Below are 13,657 nucleotides of genomic sequence, written 5' to 3'. Positions count from 1 at the left end.
GGCCTGAGCTGGGCTGGACTGTTGCTCCTGCAACCTGTACAGCTTTTGTCTGAGATCCTCTGTGACTGGGATTGGAGTCTATCGTGGTCTCTTTCAACTCTGCATGCTTCTGTAGCCACTCTCTTCTACTCTGCCCACCATAGTCCTTCTCCTTTGAGTGACAGAGGCTGTTGTGTCCCTGAGTCTACATCTGGTAGTAGGCTATACGGTGATTCTTGGCTGAAACCCCAGAAGTATCTGTCCATGACTGAGTGGATTCAAGTTCTCAGTGTCTCTGGTGTGTGTGTGTGTGTGTGTGTGTGAATTCTCATGGGTCATTTCACCACCCTCAGGCCTATGGGTTACAATTGTTCTCTGTAAAGCTGCAGAGGAGGAAGTGAGGAAACAGTCAGGACTCTGCAGGGCTGATTAGAAAGCCTGGCCACTTGCCACCAACATGCATGTACATGCAGAGCATCCATTGATTGTGTGTCTGCATTCTGCCAGAGGAGCCGCTAGCCTGGCTCTTCATACATCCCCACCCTATGTACACACAGCTTGGCTTTGCATTTTCACTACATCCCTACACATCTGCACCATCATGTTTGTGTCACTGGGGAGGAAGTCAAGAACGAGGTCAGTTGGCAGTGCACTTGTGACATGCTTAAGGAGGGGTAGAGTTAGATCTTGTCCCCAGATCTTCCTGTCCTTGCAATGAGATGCCAACAGGAGCTGATTCAAGAACTCTGCATCTGCAGAGGACATCTCTGGGATAGATGGGGCCATTCAGTCCTATACTCCTGGGTGAATGACGGGCTGCTTACTGTATTCCAGGTCCTATGCTAAATATGTCTGAAGAGGGGTGTTCCATTCTTTGCTTAGCTTGCAAAAAAAGCTGGTAGGCTGTGGTTGGGGAAGCAGTGCTCCTGGGCAAGCATGAGAAGCTGAATTTGATCCTCAGAACTGATGGAAAAGAGCTGGACTTGACCATGTGCACTTGCAATCCCAGCACTGGGAAGATGGAGACAGATGTATTCTTATGGTTGGCTGCCCAGCTAGTCTGGCCTGCTAGGAGAGCTCCAGATCAAAAAGAGACTCTATCTCCAGAACGGATGATAAAATAAACGTAGATGACGCCTGAGGAGCAACACCTAAAGTTGTCCTCTGGCCTCCACACGCACATTCAACCCATGTGCAAGCATACTCACACACTCAGGCACACACAAGAACTTGTAGTCGGAAAAGGGAACATAAAAATTTATAGTAAACACCGGAGTAGAGAGAGCTCATCTTCCTGGGGGCATGAAGAAAGTTCCATGGCAAAAAAAAAAAAGGTGGCATCTGAGGTGGCTTTGCACAAAGGAGCCTCGTATCTGCTGACATGCAGGATAAGGGCTGGTGGTGTAGTGTTCTGTGCAGGAGGGGCCAAAAGGAATGTTACCACGAGGTCTCCAGCAGTTGCAAAACAAGCTTTTGTGACTTTCTCTTTCTCTACTCTCCCACGATGGATGGTCCCACGCCCAGACAGATTCCAGCCTAGCCTCAGACAGATGAAGCACTTCATGATTGGTTGATGTAGACAGCATCTGCTTCTCCTCCAATTGGCTGTGGATCCTTTGGATTCTGCCTCAGGATAACTCCCTTCACCCACGCCTTCTGTATCTTTTAGTGTTGCCTGTATCCTGGGTGAAGTTATGCTTGCCAAAAATCAATGAACTGGCCAACAAATTATTACCCTCAGGGTCTGTTCCTAATGAGTATACCCCCTGGCTACTTGGGGCTTCTCTTACACAGTGTAACAAACCCCATGTCCCAGCCACCTCCTCCTCGTCACAAACCCAGCTCAGGATCCACCCTTCCCATGAGATAAGATCAACTCCTATGCTTGCATTGCCCCCTGTGTGTGATGACATTTGACCCTCTCTTGCATAAACCACACTGTGCCCTATGGCATTATTTAGTGTGTATGTGTTCCTCTCTCCTACTCGTCTAAGTTCCTGATTTCTCCCTGAACTGAACATTTGTATCCTCTCCCTTGTCCTCCTACTATGTTGGTCCTCAAGTTGTCTGTTAAGTTTATGGTATTCACAATCCTAGCAGTCTATCTCCAGTATAGCTGGGGAAAAAAACTGAAGACAGGGAGACCTTTCCGAACAAAATGAATTGGTCATATGTTTCACTGGGATAGGGGTGTGGTATAGCAGATAATATAAAATCTAAATCAATCATTTTTTTTAGGTCTATGATATTGAGTTACTCTAATCTCCTCATGCCTCAGTTTCTCCATATACAACATGGCAGAGGAATAACAATGCCAACCTCTTCCATTTGTTTTGACAGTTAGAAATTATAGCATGTATGACTGAAACATTCAAAGTATCCAATAGATGTTCATTATGCAAGGTTATAACCCTGCTGTTCTTCCTCCTAGAAGGCAAAATGTATACAGCTAGGAAGGCTCAAGAATAAAGACTTATTATTCAGAACTTGTTGGTAATTTACCTTCTGGCCACATCAACTGTCCTTAGAGGATGGAAACAGGATAACAAGAAATGTCACACTAGCAGACCCGAGGAAGGATCCAGAACCACTAAACACAGACTTCATCCCTTATTGTTGTGGACTGTTTCCATCCGTATTGAGACCTAAGAGGCCTTCAGTCAGTACTAGCTCAGCTGCCTTGCTCCCCAGTCATGCCACAGCTCGCTTCAGCTTCCTGTTACATGGGGCAGTAACTGCACTTCCTGTGACCAACAGGAAGCCTAAAACCCAAAGAGATTAATCATGGCTCTTTGGTCTTGAGTAGCACAAGTCACAGCCTAGAAGATGTCAGGGCTTCGTCCATTCTATCCCAGACCTAAGAACAGTTCAGTTTTCTGAGAACAGACTCAATTCTTCTCACCTCAACTTCTTCAGTGTCTTTATATCCCAGAAGGGTAAGGGTTAACTGCCCAGGTCTTGGGTTTCATGGTGACCTAGTTTATCTCCTAAGTACACAGCAGAATCCAGTGGACATGTCCAGTCTCTAGATGGGAGACTCAGTGTTCTCGTGATGGCCCTGTCTTAGCCTAACTAACTTGAAGGGTTCTTTCTGACAGCCAGATCCTTGTCTGCTACAAATTCTACCTGTTTTGTGTACTTTGTGAGCCCTTTCAGCAAAGAGATGGCCAGACTCCCTGGGGCAGGCCACACCCTCTTTCCTGTAACCCTGAAAAGAGGGACCATAACTACACTGGATGGGAGGGAGGAACGGCAGACACCCGGAGGTGTCCCTTCTGAGGGCCCTTTGGTGTTCCTAGCCCTTGAGGAGGGCTGTTCCGAGCTGGGATCCTGCAGAAGCCTCCTGTATCATTAGAGGCGTTTTTCAGCATGTCTATTTTGGAGCTACAGCTGGGTGCTTCTCAGAATAAATAGAGCTGTGATATGAGGATAAAAGGAGAAAGGAATCTTACCATCTCTTTAGACTACTGCACGCCCTAGTGTTTTCCAATCTTCTATTCTCAAAGCCTTTCCCTGGGACCCCTGCCTCTACAACGCCTGCTTGGTGGCTCTCCTAGAAGCACAGGCTCCCTTCACAGGCAGTGCTGGGTATTCTGCTCTGGCCCTACAAGTTCCAAACTGCATAGATTTAATGTTAAGGGTCACAAGAGTTTATATCCCTTATCGGAAATGTTTGGAACCAGAAAAGCCTTAGCTTTTGCAATATTTTAGGTTTTGGAAAATTTATGCAGACATAATAAGGTATCTTTGAAGAGAGACCCCATGTCATGTCTAAACATCATTTCTCATGCACAACTCACATGTATAGCCTCAAGGTGGTTTCATACAATGTTTTAGTGTACCTAAGCTCTGGTGAGGTCAGATTTGGACTTTTCCATCTAAGTGTCATGTTGCCTGAAAAATCTACCCATAGAGTATTGTTACAGGCTTAGACTTTCAGAGTAGGGATACTCAGTGAGGTGGTTTGATAGGAATGGCCCCAAGACTCATATGTTTGAATTCTTGGCCATACAGAGTGGTACTATTAGGAGGTGTGGCCTTGTTGGAGTAGGTGGGACTTTGTCAGAGGAAGTGTGTCACTGCGGAGGTGAGCTTTGAAGTTGTATATGCTCTAGTTATGACCAGTGTGGCACCCAGTCTCCTTCTGCTGCCTTCAGATCAAGATGTAGAACTCTTAGCTACTTCTCCAGCACCACATCTGCTTGCCTTTACAGTTTTGCAAGCCAGCCCCAATTAAATGTTTTCCTTTATAAGAGTTGCCATGTTATGGTATCTCTTCACAGCGAGAAAGAAAGAGAGAAAGAAAGAAAGAAAACCTAAGATACTCAGCAAAGGACACTTTCAACAAAGGATACAAGAACTAGACCCCTCTTTCCTCTGAGATGACACAACTAAGTTGATATTCCCTCTGGGGATTGCTGCACTGTGGTTCCAAGTGATCCTGGAGATGAGATAGACCCCTAACACTCTGACCACACAGCTTTTCTCCAGCCTTACACTGTTCTTAACCTAAAACTGGGCCATATTGAAATCCCAGAGAAGGAGTTAGTGCTGCAGGGGACAAAAGGATAAATCCGATTTGTTTGATTTGTGTTATCCAGTGGATCCATGGACTGAGGTGGCCCCCATGGCAAGTACCCAGTCTGATGCTCTCTAAATACCTGTGGTGAGAAGAAGGCATGACTACTAAAGGGCAAATAAACAGACTAATGTGTGGCCTCATTAAGGCCAAGTTATCCAGTGTCCCCTGTGTGCCTCCCCTGGCAAGTGGGTTTGTCATTGTATGGGAATCACACAAGCCTCTAGATCTGCGTTCACTGCAAACCCTTGCTTCCTCCTTTCCCTCTCCTGCTGAGATGTGCTCAACTGCCTTCAGCCTGTCTCTTAGCTGATGTCTGCCATCTAGTACAGCTCAGTCCACAGGGTCCTTAGGAGACATGTAGGAGGTCCTTAGGGTATAAGCATGCACACATGATAAGATGTCTGTGGTGGGTTTTCTCTCTAGGCTTGCTTATGTTTTTGACCATCCTTGGTTAGATTCCCAAATGGGAATTCCCAGATTTCGTCTATAGAAACCTCAGTGGGCAGCTAAGTGGCACAGCTGTCACTATGGGGGTAGAACAGGGCTGTGAGGGACGGCACATATCCTTCCCATTAGCTGAGAGACCTACAACTGTGAATGCCAAGATCCCATCTGGAGATAGACCCGCCTCTTTCAGGCACAGTGCCAGGGTTGAGAATGTGGGTTTTGAACTCAACTGAACTTAGAACTATATCTCATTTCCCTGTCTTAGCCTTATGACTTTGGGCTGGTTCTTTAGTGTCTCTTAGAGTCTGTTTCTCCATCTGTTATGGGGGAATATGAACAGTATCTCTATCAAGGGATTCCTTAGTCTTTAATTCACCACAGCACTCATTGAGCCTATTACATACCAAGCATGACCCAGGAGTGGACATAGTTTGGGAAAGGCTGACATGGCGTCTGTCTTGAGGATGCCTGTGCCCTCTGCCAGAAGATGGAGTGTTATATGTATTCTACAAGAAAGTTTGCTTGTGTCACCTGAAACCGTAGAAGATCCATCATGATGGTTGCTGTCACACTCAGCATTAGAAATAGGGCACAAATGAATCACGGCTTTAGAAGACATGTTTTCATCTGGTAAACCATTCTATTCCTCCTTTTGTGGACATTTTATTAGTCAGGATTTCCTGGAGGAAAAGACCAATAGGAAGTATAGAAAGAGATTTATTGTGAAGAGTTGGATCACATGATCAGAAAATTGATAAGACTCCAGCTCTGTAGTCAGTCAGCTGGAGGCCCAAGGGGGCTGCTGGATAAACTCCAGTCTGAAAACTGGCAGGCTTGAGACCAAGGGAGAAAACATGTTTTGGTTTGGTTTAAAAGTCAGAAAAATCCTGAGTCCTGTCTGGGAGGTCTTTAGGCCAGGAGGAATTCTCTCTTACCCTGGAAAGATTCTGTATTTGTTCTTTAGGTCTTCAACTTCTTACATGAGGCCCACCCACCTTGAAGAGGGAGATCTGCTTTATACAGCTCACCATTCAAATGCCAGTACCATCAAGAAATGTACTGGTAGATCCACTAAGAATAAGGTTTAACTAGATGTCTGTTACCTCAGGGTTGGCCCAGTCAAATAAAAAAAAAAAATGAGGAACAGTGGTCTCCGAGGTAGTCGCTGAGAATGACTGTGAAGGAGTATGGGAGACCTCTGGGCTGTGCTGGAGAGCCCCCTGGTCCTGAGAGGGTGGGAATCCGGCCTATGGCTGAGGCAGGGAATTTTACTACTAACCTTAGAGCGTGATCCAATACAAAGGGCAGGATTTTATTTCTTTATGTTTTGTTCAGTTGTGCCAACACTGAAGACAGTTCATATTAAAGTCTGATTTGTAATTTCTTTTGAAAAACCATAAATCGATTATATGACTGCAGATGTCTGATTGTACATGGAAAACACGGGTTGAATTTGAGTCCAGGCTGCCTCCTTTAGTGTGTACCTGTTATCCTTTTGCCTTGACCTCTGCCAGTGGTGCTCTGAAAACCCCTCTCAAGCTTCTCTGACAAACAGCTATCTATAGGGTCCCCACCCCAGCCACCACCACAGTCCTACCCATGGCTCTTGCCTGGGGAAGGACCTTGGTAAGAAAACTGTCTTCTCTAACCAGGGAGTACTCAAATAGCTCGAGGGGCTTGGTTTTGACCAAGCAGCCAGAAAGACTGTCAGTTTCCCCCTGGTTATTATGTTTTGTAAACATGCGCCAACATTTAATATCTTGTTTATTATTAGTAGTTTACTATTATTAATTTATTATAACTCTCGAGAGAAACTACTAGGTCATATGGATGTCAGGTGCCCTGCTTCCTTATTAAGTCTTTTAGAAGGTAAGGTCTGGAGAGACAGGCCTTGGCATGGAATTTTCTAGAACCATTGAATGGCAAAAATAATGTTGCTCCATTTCTGAGCACAGTGAGCAAAATTAACATGTTTAGGTCAGACAAAGAGACTTTCTAGAGAGCCTAGAACATCTACACTTACAAGGCTGAAGGGATAGCACACCACTGAAGAGGGCTTAATGCAATTTTGTATGTTGCTGTTGGGCCACACAGTCCCGTGCAGGGACTGCCACCTGTGATGAGGAAGGATATGCATGGAAACTGTTCCAAGGTGGAAGGATCTAGTCATAAGGCAGTGAGGCCCTAGGATAAGGGCCTTCAGGGGCTGCAGAGACCCCATTCTTAGACTGCTGGCTTTTGACTTGACATTATAAATTGTTTTCACACATAGGCACTGAACTTGTTTACACAACACATAGGTCTCAGGAAGTAAGGGATTTGGAGAGCTAAAGAGGACTTGATTTAGGTCCAAAGGTTCAAAAGGTAGTAGGTCCATTTTGATACCTGGGGTTTGTTTGAATCAGGCATGATCATTTATACTCACGCATAAACTACTGTGATAAAGGAAGAAAACATTTGTTCTCATAGAAATAGGAGTTGTGGTAGGCCATGCAGTGTCAAGCAGGGAATAATTTGGGTAGGGCAGGAGCCTTCAATGTGGTTTCCATGGGAAAAGCAGGAGAGCATGCTCCAGATTGGCTGCTGTGAATACTTTCTGCATACTCTAAGGAGTCAGTGCATTCCCTTGTAGCCTGGTCTCTGGCCCAGGGTGTGTGCAGGGCAGATGGGGATCTGCTCAGGGTCTAAGAGATCCATAGAAGGGGTGGTTGGTGCTTAGGGTCTACTTGGTTGCTTTGCATATGAAAAGCATGCCTTTGGTCTCTGACTGATGCCAGAAATAGCATCTCTTAGGGGCTTGACAAAGCCCCAAGTGTCAGAGCATCAAGTACAGGGAGGAGAGACAAGCCCTAAGAAGGTCCTGAAGAGGACCTCATTGTACACTCTTCGAGCTGAAAAGATTAGCTCCTCCAAGTGCCGCAGGAGAAACATGCCACACTAGAGTTGGTCTGTTCTCTTCTAACTCAGAGGTACTTTAAATGGAATCAGAAGGGACCCAAGAGTTCAGCCTTACTCCCTCTTTGTAAAGAGGTGACTGGAACCCAAAGCATTGAGCCTCCTTCCCTAAAGTCTCATGGTTGGGTCCGGGGGTGTCACTCACAGGCTAGAGAGCTCACCTAGTGAATGAACCTCTGGTTTCAATTCCCAGCATCATGTAAATGACATCGTGGTTTGTGCTTCTATTTCACAACTTGAGAACTTCAGAAGCAGGGATTCCCAAGTTAAAGGGGGAAAACAGCTTTGAACTCAAAAAGAATAAGGGATAATTTATTCTTAAGCCAAAATACAAGTGAATGTTCTCAGAAGCACAGATTTAGATCTCCCCAAATACAGTTTTCCAATGTGGAAGCAGTTTCATGGAGTTTTTGTGGTAATAGAACAAAGAACATTATAAATCAAGACATTTAAAAAGTTACACCAAGAGGGTGGCTTACCTCAAGGTAAGAGGACCTCAACCATAGGCCCCAGATGGTAACTCATTCTCAGCCCTTCCACTGGTGGATGATAGAGTTTTGTTAATATGTTCCAGAGATTTCTAATCTGTTTATCAGGATATTAGGTCTGACACAGAGGTGGGGTCTGGCTCCTTGTCGGACTAAAAATAGCCAAAGAGAATTTGTAATTGAGGTCTGGGGTTGCAACATGCCAAACGATTCACAGTGGTTGAAGTGTTAATCAGCTTTTATAGGCTCAGCCACTTTATAGGCTCAGCCACTTTTTAAGGAATTCTCATTCATAAATCCAAGGTCACATAATAAATCAGAGAGGCTAGCCTGGGCTATGCAAGGCCCTGTCTCTCTCTCTCTCTCTCTCTCTCTCTCTCTCTCTCTCTCTCTCTCTCTCTCTCTCTCACACACACACACACACACACACACACACACACACACACACACACACACACACAAAGTAGCATGGCGAATTGTAGAGCTTATCTTAGATCTCAATGCTTTACCTATGATCCTTGGGATTGGATAAAGTTGAAGGGGGCATGCCCAAGTGTCTCTAAGAATCCTTAAACCTTAGGAAAAACTTGAGATCAGAAATGCTCCTAGCCAAGGCATAGACAGCTCGCTGGGACAGCAAGACAGCAGCAGCAGGTCCCTGCCAGGCTTGATTAACATTAATGAGGTCTCCCACAGGCCTCCCAATTCTAATCTTAGCCAAGAACACAAAATGTCAGAGCCAGGGAGCTGCTTGGGATGAGGAAACCTCAGTACAGACCCAACCTTGGTCTGAACCAAGTGTTGGGCAGCCGATTTCCCCTCTCTGGTGCCAGTCTTGCAAATGTCACTCAGTCACACTCAAATAGCTGTGTCATCATTCCTGCTAAAGGTCCTCTAATGAGGCCAGAGCATGAAGACGGGAGAGGTGTCAGAAACAGAGAGGCCAGGCTGAGACCTCTATCTACCCTGTGTTTAAAGAGAGAGAATTTAGAGTCCAGAAGAGGAAGGGATCGGAAGGGAGTTTCATTATAAACTGAAAGTACAAACTCAGATGGGGAGGGCGGTCTTCCCCCTGAGAGCTGCAAACCCTGGGTTTCTGGACAGAATCTAAGGTGTAAACTTTAATGGAAGGAGGGTTATTCATAAAGAGGGAAGAAATATTCATGGGGAGGTGGTGGCCATGACTAAGGCAAAGCAAAGTTGGCAATTCCAGGAACGGGGTGGGATTATTTTCCTGTAGGGGTTACTCCAACTTTGTGTTCTTATATGGGATTTTTGGATGTGTCATGGCATTAGATGCATGATGGGAGCGATGGATTTTGCAAGATAAAGCAGTTAGCAGTTGGTTTAGTCCATGCTTGTTTTAGCTGGCTTTGGATGGTCTTGAGCCTTTGTCCTTTTAGAGGTCACATGATGTCTGCTGTGACAGTCCTGAGGTTGTAACCTTTAGGGACTTTGAATTTATCTCTCTTTTTCCCATTCTCTCTCTCTCTCTCTCTCTCTCTCTCTCTCTCTCTCTCTCTCTCTTTCTCTCTCTCTCTCTCCACACACACACACACACACACACACACACACACACACACACACACACACACAACATGTTTCAAAATCCTTGGTCCAATTGGAAGGTGAAGGGAAGGCCATGTATTTTTAACAACTTTCCCCAAGGATCTTGCAAGTTCTAGAAAAAGCAGCAGAGTAGATGATCTCTGAGACCCTGTCTAGTGCTGAATTCTATAGTGTTCTGATTTGGTCAGGGCTTGTCCAAGGGGTTAAATTGCTACCACTGTACCACAGAGACAGAGGAGAGCAGGGGCAGACAAGGACAGGAGCATCTGAACTTGTTAGCTGTCCAGGGGTGAAGAGCTGAAAGCCAGAACCCAGGCATCCTGTCTCCTGGGTCTGTGTTCTTTCTTCTGCCCCATAGGCTCCTCCTTCACCAGGACCTCTCTCATGTCATGTGCCTGTGCCATGGAACCTTACAGAACGCAAGTTTCACCGTGTCCATTCATGTTTGGTTTAACATTCTACCCATATAATTTGTTTGTTGCCAGAAGGGCTGTGGGCTATGCAATGAGCAGGACAGTCTGTGTTCTAGATTCTTCCTCTCCTTACCTGGCACTCAGCCATTGTGAGAAGGATTGTGGGTTATGCAGTGAGCAGGGCAGCCTGTGTTCTAGATTCTTCCTTCTCATACCTGGCGCCCAGCCATACATCGAGACACTTGACAAGAGCTGGCAATGTTGACAGCTGAGAATAGAGCCCAAGAGTGGGAGGGGAATCTGCTCAGCCAGCACTGTGGGGATAAAAAGAGTTGGGGTTGCCACCTTAACTGAAGAATGAGCAGGGAACAGAACTCAGAATGGACTCAGCATCTCACAGGAGCCAATCGTTGAGCTATAAGGCCATGGAGAAGGCTGTATGCCCTTTGGAGCCTATTCTACTCCAAAATTCTAAGTATTCAAGACTGAATCCCAGAGAAGCAGAGACCTGCGGGCCAGGTTCACATATAGCAAATATGGGTAGGACTGGCTTCTGGGACTGGCTTTCAAAGCCCCTGCTTATCATACCTGGTTCTCACAACCTTGCTCATTTAGATTACTACAGCATTCTTGAGATGGGAGTAAAATGTATGTGGATAGTGGGTGACCTTGTTATGAAAGGACCTATGAATACTTCAGACCTTCACTTCAATGTTGTGTCAAAACCAGAGACCACTGACTGCAAAGCCTGAGTGAAGCTCATGGCTGGCACTTCCAGAGGGAGAGCTGGTATCTGAAGGCAGATGTAGAAAAACTTCAATATGTCCTAGGAAAAAGCTGTCGGCACTAAAAATGCTTTAGACATGAAATGGGTAGATTATAGGTTTTCTTGACAAGGTAACATTTTCCCAAATCTATTTGGAGATGCTTGAAGGAAGGATCTGTTATCATGACCATAACCAATATTCCATATTGGAGGCATCTATCTGGCACTTTCAGAGAAAGACTTCAGAGAAAAGACAAATGAAGTAATTGAGAGGGTGGTTTTATTATAACCACAGTTATAATGGGTGGAACGGCTAGCTCTTACACAGGGCTTGCCTAAGACCATTGGAAAACACAGATATTTACCTTATGCTTCATAACAGTAGCCAAATTATAGTTGTGAAGTAGCAACAAAAAAAGTTTATGGTTAACACAAGGAACTGTTGTCTATTTAAGGGTGGCAGCACCAGGAAGCTTGAGAACCAGTGCCTTTCCAGGGAAAGTATTGGGAGAGGCGTACTTCCCAAGAAAGCAGCATAGCCTGGAAGTTTGGATAGTCTTCTAGGCAGCTTTAATGGAGAGTAAATTCTTCATGAGAAGACTGTTCATGAATGATGAATAGATTATAAATATTCGTTTAGTGAATCTTCCCAACTGTTTTGAGTTCTGTTTTCTGATAACCAGGATCTCAGCTCAGGTCTTTGGGAGTTTAATGTCTCTGTCCTCGAGTTTTACTTTCTTGTAAAAAAAAAAAAAAAAGAAAGAAAAACCCAGCTGGGATTTCCAGTGGTCATCCTTCCCACACTATCAAGTTTGTTTGCAAGGTCGGCTGTTTTTTCCCCTTACCAGCGTCCACAGTATCTGTCTTCCTTCTCTGGGACAGAACCCCTGACTGCATACCCTTCTGTGGAAGACCTTCTCTCCCCTTTATCTCTTTCTTTGACCTCACTTTCTACCTGCTCAGCTGTCACATTTCCCTCTCCTATAAAGGCCTCTCTCTGTGGTCAATGATTTTAACTCCCAGGGTCCACTTGGGAATGTCTCTAGTCTAGACACGGAATCTTACCCCTGGTTTTATCCAGCTGGAACCCTCACAAGTGGGTCTTGGTACTTCTGCAAAAGGTTTAGAAAGGAGTGGTGCATTCAGTTCCTTGAGAACTAGAGTGTTGCTTTAGGCACTATGAATATTCACACCCAAAGTATTGTTGGGAAATCAGTCTTAGCTAATCTGGGGTTTTACATGAAACAGAAATAGAGGTCAGATTGACCAGCTGTCCTAGGGGTCAGATAGACCAGCTGTCTTCCTCCAGCCATCCAGCTCTCTTTCTAGATGTCAACTGAATGCAGTTAGAGTGTAAAATCTTGGTGTATGTGGTGTGTGTGTGTGTGTGTGTGTGTGTGTGTGTGTGTGTGTGTGTGTGTGTGTAAGAAAGAGAGAGAGAGAGAGAGAGAGAGAGAGAGATCTAGAAAGTTCTCAATCAAGAGAGAAGTAAAATGTGGTGCCTTGGAAGACCCTGAGCTCCTGGCTAGGGTCACAACTTCACACTTGTCTCCATGTTCCACCCCTCCCCACCCCCATCCCCCATATACACATCTTGTCTGCCAGAGCAGGTAGCCTATACCATTCCCCTGAGCCCTCTTCTAGGTTCTCTGTCCTTCCTGTCTTCTGCTCTGTGGTTAGCTGCAATGAAGTGAGTTGCTATTCTTTTTCTCACTTCCTGTGTTCTTCAGAAACCTTAACGAAAGAGAGCTGATGGACCTGTAGGCCAAACACAGCCTCTGCTCCATGCAGGGAAGCTGGAGTCACACTTTTTACAGGTAAAACCCAGGATGTTCTCTGTGTTTCTGCTGGAATCTTGTAAGGGGATGAGAAAAGCTTGGGAGGGGCTGGGTATAGCAGGCAGGACCTTCACTATTTTCTTATTTGGCCCAATAGATCTTAAGAAGTGGCCAAAACAATCCCAGACAAGGATCACTATTGAATCAATCTAGCGTGGATTGGGAAAACTCAATTTTCTGTCTCCAATAACTGACTTCAAGGCTCTACTTGTTCTCAGCTTACACTCTAGCTGTAAACATGGAGATGCAGTTATGTCACAGCTATGCATAACTTTGAGATCTTGCACTAATGTAAGAGGTGATGCCTATCTGCTCTGCTCACTGGTTCTGTTTTAGGACAGACTAGAGTTGATTCTGAATGAGGCTCTGGGTCCTGGTGGGAGTACAGTGGAAACACCATGTTAGTTTTCTTACCATTTCTCTTTCCTTCTCCCTTCCTCCCCACTTCCCTCTTTCTTTCTCCCATTTCTGTTTCCTTCTCTTCTCTTCCTTCCTATCCCCTTCCCTTTTCTTTCTTTCTAATTTCAGATAAACTGATGATCTCTCTCTCCACAAACTCTCATTTATAGAGCTTTTCCTACACACCCCCATCCACCTGGCTCCCCACTCCTATGTCTGGC

The 13,657-nt window shown here is 45.3% G+C and overlaps 1 protein-coding gene across 10 annotated transcripts in view; it reads left to right on the top strand.

The window, feature by feature from the left end:
* Positions 1 to 13,657, top strand: part of Ptk2b (protein tyrosine kinase 2 beta) — a 120,835-nt gene that overhangs the window by 37,066 nt on the left and 70,112 nt on the right. For 4 of the 10 annotated variants that reach the window (XM_087586457.1, XM_087586450.1, XM_087586454.1 and 1 more), the window contains exon 1: positions 12,803 to 13,016. The gene's annotated coding sequence lies outside the window, so the exon portion shown is untranslated. 10 annotated transcript variants of the gene reach the window in all.

The sequence above is a fragment of the Rattus norvegicus genome, chromosome 15 (genome assembly GCF_021556685.1).
Source record: "Rattus norvegicus strain SHRSP/BbbUtx chromosome 15, alternate assembly SHRSP_T2T, whole genome shotgun sequence".
Classification (NCBI taxonomy): domain Eukaryota; kingdom Metazoa; phylum Chordata; class Mammalia; order Rodentia; family Muridae; genus Rattus; species Rattus norvegicus.
Note: the sequence above shows the minus strand (reverse complement) of the source record. Positions and strands in the feature narration are given on the sequence as shown.